Source organism: Bos taurus, chromosome 17 (genome assembly GCF_002263795.3).
Source record: "Bos taurus isolate L1 Dominette 01449 registration number 42190680 breed Hereford chromosome 17, ARS-UCD2.0, whole genome shotgun sequence".
Classification (NCBI taxonomy): domain Eukaryota; kingdom Metazoa; phylum Chordata; class Mammalia; order Artiodactyla; family Bovidae; genus Bos; species Bos taurus.
In genome coordinates, this window is record NC_037344.1 from 12,098,898 (window position 1) to 12,113,850 (window position 14,953).

The window sequence follows — 14,953 nt, forward strand, 5'->3', positions numbered from 1 at the left end:
GCTCCTCTGTCCATGGGATTCTCCAGGCAAGAATCCTGGAGTGGGTTGCCATTTCCTCTTCCAGGGGATCTTCTTGACCCAGGGATCGAACCCACATCCCTTATGTCTCCAGCACTGATGCATTAAGTGCAGACAAATGCTGTTTGATTCCATTTATGGCTCTTGAGAGTTTGTTTGGTTGTTGTTTTTTTTTTTTTTTTTCATGAAAACTACCAGCAAAAAAAAAACTGTTGACAATGTCAACCTCAGAGTAGTTGAGACCGAGAGCACCTAGGCCTCGGAACCCCTCCAGAGGTACACTTCTTGCTGTCATCTTTACTGTGGGGGCCATCTCTATATGCATGCAAAGTCCTGAGGTCAGGGCCAGGCAGAGCCTGGGAGGAGCAGGTGGTTTTTGGTCCCAGGCCAATCAAGCAGGCCCTGCCCCTCTGCCCTTCAACTGCGTTCCATCTCCCCTCCCCTCAGGACAAAAACGCACCCCAGCTTGCCCTCCTAGGACATTAACCACTCAGCCCCAAATGTTAAGCTGAAGTGTTGGTCACTGAGTGGGGGAGGACTCTTTGTGACCCCATGAACTGCAACCCGCCAGGCTCTTCTGTCCATGGGATTCTCCAGGCAAAAATACTGGAGTGGGTTGCCATTTCCTTCTCCAGGGGATCTTCCTGACCCAGGAATCAAACCTGGGTCTCCTGCCTTACAAGCAGATTCTGTACCAAGCCACCAGGGAACCCCCAATGCTAAGCTAGGGTCCAACCAAAACTCAATTGGATGAGAAGAACACGGGGGAAGAGGAACCACAGCACAGTGGCCAGGCAAAAGGAGGCCGAGGCAGGCCAGTTATTGTAAAGGGAGCCCTGCACATCGGGGCCTTTTACCTCTGGGTCACTGGTTCAAATCCAGCCAGGCCTGGGCTGACAGAAAATCATTAGCAGCTCCGTGTCAGGCTGCCTGACAGACGGCAAATGAGTTTCTGTCTCCATGCAGCAGGCAAGTGTCCACCTCACACTTGGCGCTCAGCGGCCCCGGACTCCGTGGAGACGGAGTAGAAGTCACGCGACGGCCGCCAGGGTCTCTGAGGCCAGGCCAGCCCGCATCTCAGCGTTCTCCGCTTGGGAGGCCTGACAGCTCCCTCATCGCTGCCCTTTCATGAGCACTTTATTAATCGAGGTTTGTTTTTCCCTCTGAGGACATTGTTTAGCAAGTAGTCTGAAGTCATGGAACAACTGAGAAAACCTGAGTCTGCAGCATCAAAAGAAGAGCGGCCAAAAATCACAACAGAATAAAAAGCCATTAGACCATTTTATCCTCCGCGGCAGCGCAGGAGGAGGCTGCCGGGGGCGGGGGGGGGCGGGGGGGGGCGGTGTGGAGCTTGCGGTGAGGGCCAAACGCCTCCCGGGAAGGTGTAGGTAGCGCGGCTCCACCACTAGCTCTCCAGCTAAGGGGCACGGGGGACAATCCCCTCTAAGGGTATTTTCATTTCGCCTCCCTTCTTCCCTTTTAGAACCATCTAAGGCATCAGCCGAAAGGCATCCGAAGCTAAGAAAGACGCTTCCTCTTTCTGAGCACAGACCCTCCTTAGAGTGCTTATTGAACACCCCGCCCCACCCCAGACTGGGCTCTGGAGAAGGAAATGGCAACCCACTCCAGTACTCTTGCCTGGAAAATCCTGTGGACAGGGGAGCCCGGTGGGCTGCTGTCCATGGGGTCGCACAGAGTCGGACACAACTGAAACGACTTAGCATGCGTGCATGCATTGGAGAAGGAAAATGGCAACCCACTCCAGTATTCTTGCCTGGAGAATCCCAGGGACAGAGGAGCCTGGTGCGCTGCCGTCTGTGGGGTCGCACAGAGTCGGACACGACTGACGCGACTTAGCAGCAGCAGCAGTAGACTGGGCTCTCCTTACCACACCAAGGGGGAGGAATTCCCACCACCCTGGATTGTTCTGGCAAACGCACAGGGTGGTCGGCCTCAGCTGCGAACTTCAAAACCCCTCCCCTTGCCGGGTGGTGAAAGCTACAGCGGCGAGTGTCCCGAGTCTGAGCCGCGGAGAGTGCCCTCGTCCGGGGTGTACTTCCTCCAACGCCTCCTGGGTCATCCCTCCCGAGACTCGGCGACTCTGGGCAGAAGGCGCCCCCGGGGCCGTGGGAGAGCATCCTCCCGGTCCGCGGCCGCATCCCCTCGGCCAGCAGGGGGCGGGCGTACCCACCGCCCCTTCTGAGGACCCGCGTCGGCTGCAGCGCCGGAGACGGGGCTTGCGAGCGTGAATCCCGGATCCCGCGCCTCCGGGGCTCAGCTGGCTTTGGGGAAAAGCCGGCCAAGATGTGTGGAGGGCCTTTCTGAGCCACCGATCAGAGCCATGAATCAAGAAATCGACTGCCGCACTTATGTGTCTGGGGAAAGCCATTTCTTCCTCCTCTCTGGGTCCACTCCCCAGCCCTGCCTGTTAGGACAGGGGCCTGTGGTGTCCAGACCTGAGCTTGACCCCACCCCTTGTTGGGATGAATCCGGGAGAAGAGACCGAAGCTGCGGACCACTGGCAGCAGGCCGGAGCCGCTGCTCCTGCCTCTCTCACTCTGCGCTCCCCCATTCTCCTGCCGTCTCCTCACAGGGTTCTGAAGCAGAAAGTAGCCCCCCAGGTACCCCAATTTGCATCCGCACTGTTGCCACTCTTTTAGACACCTTGGTACGATCAAATGGAGACTTTCTATTGTATCCATTTCTGTTCACGGGTATCAACAGTTTTGATAGAGATTCTCTGCTGCATCCAAGTGTGTGTGGGGAGTGGGAAGAATCTATATCTGTATGAGCAGTCACCGTTTCAGCCTATGTTGTTTGCCCGGACAAGCCGGGGTTTTGTGTGTGTGCGCAGTGAAAGTTGCATAATATAAAACACTATTTTAACCATATTTAACTATACAGTTCAGTGGCACTAAGTACATTCATATTGTTGTGCAACTCTCATATTATCCATCTCCCAGATTTTTCACCTTTCTAAACAGAAACTCAGTCCCCGTTAAACACTAAGTCTCCATTCCCCCTCCCACCGCCACCACCCCTGGCATCCATCAAAGTACTTTCTGACTCCATGAGTTTGACTGTTCTAGGTACCTCCTAGGCCTTTCCCCATGGGTCAGTGGTAAAGAATCTGCCTGTAATGCAGGAGCCACAGGAGACATGGGTTGGATCCTTGGGTCAGGAAGATCCCCTGGAGGAGAGCATGGCAACCCATTCCAGTATTCTTGCCAGGAAAATCCCCATGGACAGAGGAGCCTGGTGGGCTACAGCCCATGGGGTCGCAAAGAGCCATACACGACTGAAGCGACTAGGCACACACAGACACAGGTACCTCATACATGTGGAGTCAAACAGTATTTGTCTGTACTGTATACACTGTGTGTGTGCTCAGTCGCTTCAGACTCTTTGAGACCCCATGGACTGTAGCCCATCAGGCTCCTCTGTCCATTGGGATTCTCCAGGCAAGAATATTGGAGTGGGTTGCCATGCTCTCCTCCAAGAGACCTTCCTGATCCAGGGATAGAACCCGTGTCTCCTGCATTACAGGCTGATTATCACTGGGCCACCCGGGAAGCCCCACACCATATACACGACTATGTATAAAATAGATAAGTAATGAGGACTTGGACTTCCCTGGTAGTACAGTGGTAAATAACCTGCCTGCCAATGCAAGAGACACAGGTGCACTCCCTGGGTTGAGAAGATCCCCTGGAGAAGGGAATGGTTAGCCAGTCCGGTTATTTTGGCCTGGAAAATCCCTTGGACAGAGGAGCCTGGCAGGCTACGGCCCGTGAGGTTGCAAGAGTTGGGCACGACTTAGCAAACAATAACAAATGAGAACCTAAGGAGCTGGGTTTTAAAGATGCATTCATGTATGTGTGTGTGTGTGTGTGTGTATGTTCACACATGTGCACTTGTGTGTTTAGTTATAAACTCATACGTGCTCCCAGAAAGAAGTTCAGAACGGGCTCAAGGAAAAGCTGATCTGCCAAGCACCTCTTTGGGAACCACTACCCAGAGCCCTTCTTGGCTCTTTGCTCTCCCGTTTTCTCTACAACCCAAGGCCCTAGGCCACAGGGGCACTCTTTGGGAGTCACCATGGTCACCTTGCTTCTTGAGAGCCTCAGGGCTATTTCAAATTCAGCCAATCTCCAGACAGAGGAATTAGTGAACAAGAAGTCTGCACGGCAAAACCCTGGACAGAGCCTTCTACGGATTGCCTTGTCGTTTGTACCTTTGGGTGTGCAGAGAAGGGGCCAAGGTCAGCAGGGGGGATGGGTCCCAGGAGGAATGGACAGATGCCTACCTACCTGGAACAGCCTAGAGCAAGCTGTGGTCTCGGGCACCTGGTCTACCCGGATTGACCTGGCATACCCCGAAGGAAGGGCGCCCCCTTCTGGCTCCACCCAGAACCACAGGAGCTCCGACAACCAAGAAGATGCCCACTTGGACAAAGAAAGCAGCTGCCTTTGTACTGCCCCCTTCCTTCTCTAGCTGTGTTTCTGGAAGAATGAGGACCAGTTCCAAGTGAAGTCAGAGGTTTGCCCTGACATTTGGAGAACCTGTTTCTGAGGAACAGCAGGAAGCAGCATCCGGTTCACGCCTAGCGCTGAGCCTGGCACACGGCGCATGCTCAGAAAAACGTTCCTGCTGAAACGGACCTGATACTGAACCACCTCAACCCCCGGCTGTGGACCGTTCCTGTGTGTCCCTGCTCATCCCTGAGTTTAGTTTCTTTCTGTAAAATGGGATGTTGATGGTAAAACCCACCTCACAGAGCTGATCCCAGAATGAAATGAGGTCACTCACAGGAATAATAAGGTCAACCCTAAAAGGTGGCACAAATCTCAGGAATGGCAAAGTTGAGTACTGTATATCGAACATGCTCCAGAAATAAGGTTATAGTGGCTGAAAATCAGCTCTAATTTATTCACTGACACTCATATTCATCGAGTGAGAAATCTATGTTGTAAGAATCTCCTGCCTCCCCACCCCCTACCCCACCAAGGGAACTCAATAGAACTATTTTCTTTTTGGGTGGAAAAACACTTTTTTAATAAATTGGGCTCTGTACTGAATAAAGACAGCCTACCACCACCCCAGACGGCCCTAGCTGCACAAAATGTGCACAGCGTCCTCCCAAGCACCGAGGCTTGCTCTTATTTACACTTATTTACATATCGAGCCAGATCTCCATGGCTGCCTGCCCGGAAGCCCTATTTTTAATTGTTTGACGCCCCAGCCACCCCTCTGACCCTTCCTGGCACTTTTCTGAGGATTTCCGGCCACTGCTGGCTTGTGAGGGAAGGCACCCAACCAAACCAGAGGCCCCCAGATTTAGCATCTCTAAAGCCTCTTTCCAAGGGGATTCTCCAGGCAGGCCAGGGCTGCCCCCCTATGGCGTGGAGGGGGGTTGGGGTGAGGGGAGCGGGCAGCTACATCCCCTGTGGACAAAACGACCGAGGAGGGAAGCAGCTGCCTGTGGGTTCTCCAGCTTTCTTCTCTAGCTGTGCTTCTGGAAGAATCAGGAATAGCTCCAGGTGAAGAAGGCAAAGGGCTTGCTCTGAAATTTACACTGGGCTGCCGGTGTCCCCCGCCCCCTTCTTTTTTAAAAACAGCACTTCCTAGACTGAGCAATAAAATATATAAATATTTTCCAAGAGTGCCCTCTAGTGGAAACCTGAAGGCACCGGCACGTTTGACAAATGGCAGTGACTTGGCCTCCAAACTTCGGAATAAAAATAAAGCACCTTTCACCCAGACCTTCTTCACACGTGACTTGAAAACAGATCCAGTTTCTTCCACGAGGCCATAAAAGTGTCACATGGCCCTGACTGGAAATGCAGGCTGCCTTAAGTCTTTAAAAGGAAATAGTGCTCCACTTTTAGAACTGGAAATCACACAGGTTGTTTTAAGAACTTTCAAGGCAGGGAAGTGTGTGGAAGGGGACAAGGGGAGCGAGCCATGGGTTGTATTCCTAGGCTGCGCCTGGGTTGCTGGCCGACGGCTTTTATTTTGGCTGCGAAGTGAGCCAAGGCTGCAGTAACGTCCAGCCCCAAAGGCCACACACACTGCTGGGTTTTTACCTTGGAGGATGTGGGACAATGAGTCATTTGTGCCTCTTCCTGGTTCTTCCTGGCCAAGGTCAGCTTTCCCACTGGAACCGAGCAGCCTGGCGCACAGCCCGAGCCGTCTGGAGCCTTCCCCTGGTGCCGAGCCCAGGAGAGGGTGTGGCCCCCGCCGGCTCCCCCCAGAGGCCCCAGTTCAGGCTCCGAGACAGCCCTTTGTCCACGTCAGAAAACCACTCACGCTGCTCAGTTTAGCAGGAAGGGCCCCCTGGCGGAGGCCCTAGGAATCGCCGGCCCTGAAGAAAGGTTCTCACGCAGAATTTCTGTGAGGAGGAAACTCAACCTGCTTCTGACCTTTCTGGTCAGAGCCAAATAACTTTTCTCAGTTTGGATGGATTCCAGTTCATCTTGCAACCACTCCTATCACGAATAGTAATAAAATAGACGCCGTTCCTTCCTTTCTCCTGTGTGTGTGTGTGTGTGTGTGTGAGTCGCTCAGTCGTGTCTGAGCGACCCCATGGACTGTAACCCACCAGGCTCCTCTGTCCATGCAATTCTCCAGGTAAGAATACTGGAGTGGGTTACCATTCCCTTTGCCAGAGGATCTTCCCAACCCAAGAATCGAACCCAGGTCCCCGTCATTTCAGGTAGATTCTTTACCATCTAAGCCAGGAGGAAAGCCCCCTTTCCCCACTAGACAAATGTATTTGAGCACCCACTTTTCACCCGGCACTGCTCTAGATTCTGACCATCCAGACAGACCAGGTCCGCATCTCATGGAAACTGCAATCTAATTCTGAGATAAATGGTACACAAGCAGATATATCATTCTGAGGCTCTGAAGGAAACCAAGAGAGTGTAGTGAATAACTTGGGAAGTCCTGAGAGGAGGCGTTTGGGCAGAATGCTCTGAGAAGGTTACATTTAAGCATCTATTATGTGCCAGTTGTTTACTGTGTTAGAGGTTAATGACACAAAGATAAAAGACAATGCTTGGAGTAGGCAACCCATTCCAGCATTCTTGCCTGGGAAATCCCTTGGACAGAGGAGCCTGGCGGGCTACAGTTCATGGGGTCACGAAAAGTTGGACATGACTGAGTGACTGAGCACAAACAAATAAGCCAGGGCCCACCCTAAATCCAGGATGATCTCATCTCAAAATCCACAATTACATGTGCAAAGATTATTTTTCCACATAGTCACCTTTGCAGGTTCTGGAGGTTACAACTTGGACATACCTTTGGGGTTCACCATTAAACCTACTCAGTCTGGAAAGGAAAAAAAAAATAATGCTGTCTAAGCCTTCAAAGAGCTCAGAGCCCAATATTGGAATAATAATTGCATAGGATTCAAAAAATAGAGGATTTCATAATTGCCCTAAGATCTATTGCTCACGATAAATCGGTCCAGTAAATTGCATCATCTTCATTTTTTAAACATGACAACTGAGTCAAAAGACTTGCCAGAAGTTTTAGGGTTCATCAGTAGTGACGTCAAGTTTGAAATAGAGGCCCATCTTGCTCCCCAATATTGTCTTTCTTTTCCTACGCCTTGTTTCTTGGTGGAAACAGGGAGATAAACAATGCGATCCTAACCTCTCCCCCAGCCCAAACGTTTCACAGGGCGTCATGCACGGTCTGAAGTGGGCTCACAGTAACGCCACTCTCTCGAAGCATCTGCTGAAGGACTCTCAAGAATTAGCGGAAGGACCACACACTGCTCCAACATGTCGCTTCTGCAGCTCTTGTCAGTGGTACACAAGTCTGGCAGCTGATGTCAGAGTCCCTTGGCTTCCATCCCGCAGACAGGCTGCTGAGACACTCCTCCACCAAATAACTCAGATCCAAGTCCACATGCAGGGCTCCTCCTTCGCTTCGCTTCGTGAGGATCCTCTCATCCAGCAGCCAAAGGTACAGGTCTCCTGACTCCAGGGAAAGGTCACCCAACACTTCTGTCAAACTCTTTAGGACCAGACCCTGATCAGGAACAGTAAGGAAGAAAAGGCCACCAGAAGTGATCCTTGACTCTTTCTCAGTTGCTGGTGGAGAAAGATGATGGCCCATAGTGGGCTGCAAGCCGATGGTGGGGTGGCAGTTTGAGCCCCTTCTCTGAAAGCCGTGTGGTCACACCAGCACTCCCAGGAGAACAGAGGAAGACAACTGGACCAACTCCTTGGGTGGGAGGGTTGTTGATCTCATGTCAACTAAAGAACCCACATCTAGGGTGCAACATCTGTGTGTCTGCTTGTGCTGGGACAACAAGGGACAAACGTACCCCTGACAGCAGGGCTCTTGGAGGGCTGGGAGGTACCACCTCTGCACGGTGCCCTGAATGACCTACTTATATACAGTTGTGGTTATTGTTATTGTTTAATTGCTCAGTCGTGTCTGACTCTTTTGTGACTCCATGGACTTTAGCCCGCCAGACTCCTCTATCCATGAAATTTCTCAGGCAAGAATACTGGAGTGGGTCCTTCTCCAGGGGATCTTGCCAACCCAGGGATTAAACCTGTGCCTCCCTCATTGCAGGTGGATTCTTTATACTATGGAGCTACCAGCGAAACCCATACTTGTTTCTAGCACAGAAATGCCTCTTTTCACCCACTTTTTTGTAGTAAATCTATATTCAACTTCTTCTCTCTGTCAGGCGCTATCCTAAATGCCAGAGGATACAGCAGAAAATAAACACCCAAGAGTTTGTGGAGTTTATGTCCATCCGAATCTAAGGCAGCAGTTCTCGGCCCTGGCGGCCCAATGGAGTCACCCAGAGTGCTTTAAACAATAAGGGCATGGACCCCGCTCCTAAGAAGTCTGATTTAATTGGACTGAGACCCTGATGTCAGCGTTTACACCTGAAGGATTCGGGGCTAGGTGGAGAGTCTCTCGGGGTCTTCAGAGAAGCATCTAGAGCCTCCATTTGTGCAGTGAACCAGCCTCCCTCCTGGGCTCCTTGTTAAAGCCGGACCTTTTCCCTAGCGCCAGGCTGGGAACACACTCGGGCTGTATTTTCTGCTCCAGAATTTCACTATAGCTGTGTGTTGTTCTTCTCTTTCCTAGTTTCCCGCATCAAGAGTCTTTTCTTCTGAAAGTAGGACCTTGCTGGTTCAGGTCCCGAAATCTGGATTCAGAGAGGCATAGCCTTCGCCTTCTGTCACCCTGGGCAGCAGATCAGCTGCCTCTGACTTTTCCCCTTCTTGCTGACTTCCTTTTCTTTGTTGCTTGATTCCAAGCTCTTTTTGTCTCCACCTCTTAGATCCGGGAGCCTTCTCGGTTTGCTTTATGGCTCAGTTAGATAGCAGGGACTCATGCCCAGGGCTGAAGGATCTTTTCCCTCCTTAGGCCCTTTCTTCTCTAATCTCATGCAGTAAGTATCTCTCTCTCTTTTCCATCCTCCTCACCATTTTCCAGCCTTACATCTGCCCCCTTCTCCTGCCCCAGCTTCTCTAAACACTTCTGTCCCCGAGGCAGAAGTCCTGGAGGAGACAGGAGAAGAGGTGGCAGCTGGGGGGTGGAAATTAGACACTGTGAAACTCTCACCATCTTCCTCATGCCTGGAGGACACCAGCCCTGGGACGCACCCCCTCCGCTAGCATTAAAGAGAGAGAACGAAATACATTTGTTTATTTGTTTAATATCAAGAAGACTTTGGTTTTCGACCCCAGAGGGCCTGAGTAAGTAGAAACTCAGCTTAATCAGAGGGCTCAGGCTTACATCATGCCCTACAAATAATAATAATCATAACATAATAGTACTAATGCTTGTGCTACATTTGGAACCCGAAATGATCAGTGACATTTCCCCTGATGAGGTTAAACAGCCTGGCTCTCGGGGCTGCGGGGCTGCACATTTGCATAATAAAGATCAGAAGTCAGCCGCCATCTACAGCTCTGTCGGCTCAAGGCTGGTGTCCTTGATTCAGGGACAGCACAGCCCCATCTTAATGTACTCTCACATGCAGTCCTGTGCCTTGATGCTAATCTTTGGCTTGCAAGTGAAATGTCAGCTTTTTTTTTTTTATCTGCGATAACAACAAATTATGTTTCTAAATGAGAAGATGCCGTCTGTAATGGATAAGACAATCTGAAAATGCAGAGGCAACATCTGTGACCCGTGATGCTAACCTGGCAAGCTGTAGTCTCTTTTTCTAGCCTGTCGGTTGATAGGAAAACATCACTTTATATATAATAATTAATCATAAGTCCAAGTGGATATCCCCATTGGTTCCTTGCCTCTCAGACAACCCTGCCTAGCCTGACTATAAATCAGGAAAATACATTCTTTAATATCTAGTGGAATGCATTTCCAGGCAGCTTCTTTCCTCCACAAAGTAACTAACAGAACACTTGGCAGAAACCGTCTCTCTCTGGCTGATGGGGGAAGATTGTCTCCAGGTGCTGTTTGAAGGGCAGAAAATGCAGAACCCAGAGGAAGGGAGGGAGTGAGTTCAAGACGGTGGTTGTAAATTAAAGCTACGTCTTACCTGGTGGCTCCTAGGTGGGTAGTGGGCGGGGACAGCCAGCATGCCCCCATCCGGGTCCATTGGTCCTTTCTCCTCCAGCACATCTCGTCCCCTGGCCCACTGCCGGGCCCTGTCACAGGTCATGGCTTGGTCTGGCCCATCACAGTGGCCAGTCTCCAAAGTCCCGTCATCCTTCTGGTTCTAACGGCAACTGTAGATTAATCTTTCTAGGCCGTTTTTCTGTTTGATTCCAGGCTCTCTCTGGATCTATTGAAATATTTACAGCACCCAACATACTCCAAGAAGATAAATGATCTGCCAAGTGCGGTGGAAAGAAAAGTATGTTGGAAATTAGGATGGAAGGCAGGAGTCGAAGGACCACCTAGACCCTCCCTTATTTGTCTCTAATGGCTCAGAGGCCTGGCTGTCCTCATCTGCATGGAGGGGGTGTTGTTAATACTTTCAGTCCATGCTTCTTGGAGCCCTGAGTTTCTGAGGCAGTGCCCCAGGGTGAGGGAGAAGGAGCCGGGACAGGAGGAAAGGGAAATATACACAGACTTCAACTACAGCATTCAGCTTTTATTGCTGTACCTAATAAAAGGAAAAATCTAAACCCAGTGAGTCAGATGATCTTTAAAGCCATTTCCTATTTTTGCATCTTGTAGTTCTCTGTCCCAAGGCTGTCCATGCCGTCGCTGAATGTGGGAATGGTTTAGGAGCGGCTGCTTCATCTCGGAGAAGGCAATGACACCCCACTCCAGTACTCTTGCCTGGAAAATCCCATGGGCAGAGGAGCCTGGTAGGCTGCAGTCCATGGGGTCGATAAGAGTCGGACACGACTGAGCAACTTCACTTTCACTTTTCACTTTCATGCATTGGAGAAGGACATGGCAACCCACTCCAGTGTTCTTGCCTGGAGAATCCCAGGGACGGGGGAGCCTCGTGGGCTGCCGTCTATGGGGTCGCACAGAGTCGGACACGACTGAAGCGACTTAGCAGCAGCAGCAGCAGCAGCAGCAGCAGCTTCATCTTAGGGCCTGTCCTTACACCTCTTAGTTGCTAGGCCAGTGGTTCTCCATTGCGAATGACTCTACCCACCCACCCCGACTCCACCCTGCACAGGTGACATCTGGCAATGTCTGGGAATGTTTTTGGTTGTCACACCAGGGGGTGCCACTGTCATCTAGAGAGTACCGAGACCAAAAAGTGAAAGTGAAATTTACTCGGTCGTGGCCAACTCCTTGCAACCCCACGGACTATACAGTCCATGGAATTCTCCAGGCCAGAACACTGGAGTGGGTAGCCTTTCCCTTCTCCAGGGGATCTTCCCAACCCAGGAGCCGAACTGGGGTCTCCTGCATTGCAAGCAGATTCTTTCCCAGCTGAGCTACCAGGGAAGCCCTGTAAGAGACCAAGGATGCTGCTCAATACCGTACAATGCATGGGACAGTTCCCCCACAGAAAAGAATGATCCAACCCCCAGTGTGGATGGCATGAAGGATGAGAAACCCTGGGCCAGACCACAGAGACTAAGTGTGCTCACAGGTGAATCTGGAAAACTGTTCAGCTTTCCTTCTGTTCAGCCCAGACGGAGAAGTCAAGTCCATTCTCAACTCCTCCCAAGAACCCACGAGCTGTGGCTCTGAGACACAGAAGGTCCTCACCTGGGGACAGTGGTACTCGTACTGCACCTTTGGAGGGAGATTCATACTGCCTGACACTCAGGCGGCTGCAGGAGCCCAGGGTGCAGCACATTCAAGTTCAGTCTAGACCAGCCAGTGGGGACGGTAATACAGACATTGAAATTTTCACTCCCTCATTAGTTATTGATGACTTACTGCAGACTGCGAACAATTCTAGGTGCTGGGGAAATAACAAGGAACAGAGCAATTTTCTCTGCCTTTATGAAGCATCCTCGTTGAGGAGAGTCAGAAAACACACAAGTGAATGAAGGCATACACTTGGGAGGTAAGAAGTGATGTCAATATTAGGAAGCAGGGAGGGGCGCAGAGAGTGGGGAGGGGGACAGTGGTCATGAGAGGACGTGGGAGCACGATGCTGAAGGCCGCGGATGTCTGGAGGGAACGGGGCTTCAAACCACAAGAGACGCCCGGCCAAGGGAGGTGGATGGGGCTGTGCTGCATCCCTGGACCATTCTTGAAAACTCTGGGAATGTGCAAGAAGGTGGTCCCAGGTCTCATAGTACCTGGTCAACCCAGTTCGGCTGTAGAGGTTTTATTCTGAGTAAGATGGAGAGCCATTAGGGAACGCAGAGACAGCACAGCAAGAAAGGATTTATGTTTTAAAAGTGAAATGCAGAAACCAAAAAGCATTTCCCAGATTTCAGTTGTCTTGGCCACTCCACCCATCTGCTCAAAGGAGCAGAGTCTCAAAATGTTCACATTTTGTTTTTGCATTTAAAGAACGGAACAAAGGGGCTTCCCTGGCGGTCCACTAGTTAAGACTCCACACTTCCAACGCAGGGAGCGCAGGCTCCATCCCTGGTGGGGGAACTAAGATCCCGCATGCCACATGGTGTGACCCCCAAAACAGAACAGAACAAACTCAAAAAACATCAGCCTACTTTTTTTCATCAAGGCCTTCCTGACATTCTAAGTCAGAGATGATTATGGCTGGTTTTGCAAACCAGAGAAGGCAATGGCACCCCACTCCAGTACTCTTGCCTGGAAACTCCCACGGACAGAGGAGCCTGGTAGGCTGCAGTCCATGGGGTCGCTAAGAGTCGGACACGACTGAGCGACTTCACTTTCTCTTTTCACTTTCATGCATTGGAGAAGGAAATGGCAACCCACTCCAGTGTTCTTGCCTGGAGAATCCCAGGGACGGGGGAGCCTGGTGGGCTGCCGTCTATGGGGTCACACAGAGTCGGACACGACTGAAGTGACTTAGCATAGCATAGCATAGCAAAGGCCAGATGGAGCTGAGTTCTGAATAGCTCCCTGAAAGCAGGGAGAAATTCTCAAGCTTAATAAAGCAAATGGATGCAAGTTCATTTCACTTGGATAGGAGAAATTCCTTGCCACGCACCATTTTTAGAAGGGGGGGGTAGTTTGGAGTGGTGTGAAGTCAAATCACAGAGCCTGCGTTCCAGAAAGACTGGGATCTCTTTTTAATACCGGAAGTCCAAGACTGGAAGAGGGTATGCTATCTATAATTTATTCATAAATTGCCAGCTCTTTTCAGACAACTTTTCAAATGAAACGTGACACTTGTTTAAATATTTACTGGCTTGTTGACCCATTTTTTTTGTTGTTGTTAATTAGAATTTTTCTAAAAAAGAAAACAAACATTGTAACAGCAAATTAATCCAGACAGCCTTGACAGTGAGCAAGCTCAGCCAGGCTACGGTTAAACGTTAAGTTGTGATTTTCCAAAATCATTGTATCCAAGGGGAGAAATTAATTAGAGATATCAGAAATAGTTTGTGGATGTAAAAAGGTTAAGATCCACCCCTACTCCTGATCTGTGATTATGAAATTAGCACAATAGATGTTAAACCATTTGTTTAAAATAGAGTTTTCAGCAATTGTTTTTCTGTTATTATCCCTGAAATGTGTGTTTAGCCCCAAACCGCCTTCCCCTCCAAGAAGTGGTTGGCTGAACAATTCTGTAGCTGCTTCCACAAAACAAAAACGGCTCTTTTTAAGATGCTGCATTGGAGTCCTCTGCCTAACTTCTCAGGGCTTTGTGCTCTAGTTAGTAGCTTCAGGTTAAGTCAACACTTCCTACTCGCTCCTCTCTAGGGTTTCTCTGAAGTCAGGCTTAGAGGACCTTAAAGATCACTGTGACAGAGGGGTTTTATGTGTCCTGACTTCAGGCCTGGAGACTCCAGCCACCTTTGCCAAAAAAGAGTTTACTCAGAATGTCTCAGCAATAATGTCTGACCCCCCGCAGGAACTGTGGCCAGTGGCTGCCATGACAACCAAAGAAGTGGTACCACCATCAGCTGTGCTGGGGCAGTGGGGCCGCAGCGGGAGGAGTTGTCGTGGATTGGATCTTGGTTTGGGTGGCCACAGGATTTCTTTAAATGGACTAGATTTAAAGATAGTGCTGCAGCTGCAGAATGACCTTGATAACAATAACAAGTCGATTAGTTAGAGACTGCTAAGTACTTAACATGTGTTTAATCTTCACAACAGCCAGAAGAGGTAAATCGTTCTGTGATCCATTGATCTCTGACGAGGAAGCGGAGGCTCAGAGGCCTGGCTGGCTCTTGTGCACATTCACTAGCGTGCCTGACGTGGGGTTCCCAGCCAGGGGAAGAGGTGCCTAAACCCTAGAGCCTGGGGAATTCCTGGCAATCCAGCGGTTAGGATTCTGCACTTTCACTGGTGGCCTGGGTTTAATACCTGCTCAGGAAACGAAGATCCTGCAAACCTCAAGGCACAG

The 14,953-nt window shown here is 50.5% G+C and overlaps 1 long non-coding RNA gene across 4 annotated transcripts in view; it reads right to left on the reverse strand.

Annotated features, from left to right (window-relative positions):
- LOC101906679 (uncharacterized) overlaps positions 1-6,796 on the reverse strand; it is a 79,140-nt gene extending 72,344 nt beyond the window's left edge. For all 4 annotated transcript variants that reach the window (XR_009490999.1, XR_009490998.1, XR_009491000.1 and 1 more), the window contains exon 1: positions 6,105-6,796. This is a non-coding gene — a long non-coding RNA (uncharacterized lncRNA). The remainder of the gene's footprint in view (positions 1-6,104) is intronic.
- Between the last annotated feature and the right edge of the window lie 8,157 nt (positions 6,797-14,953).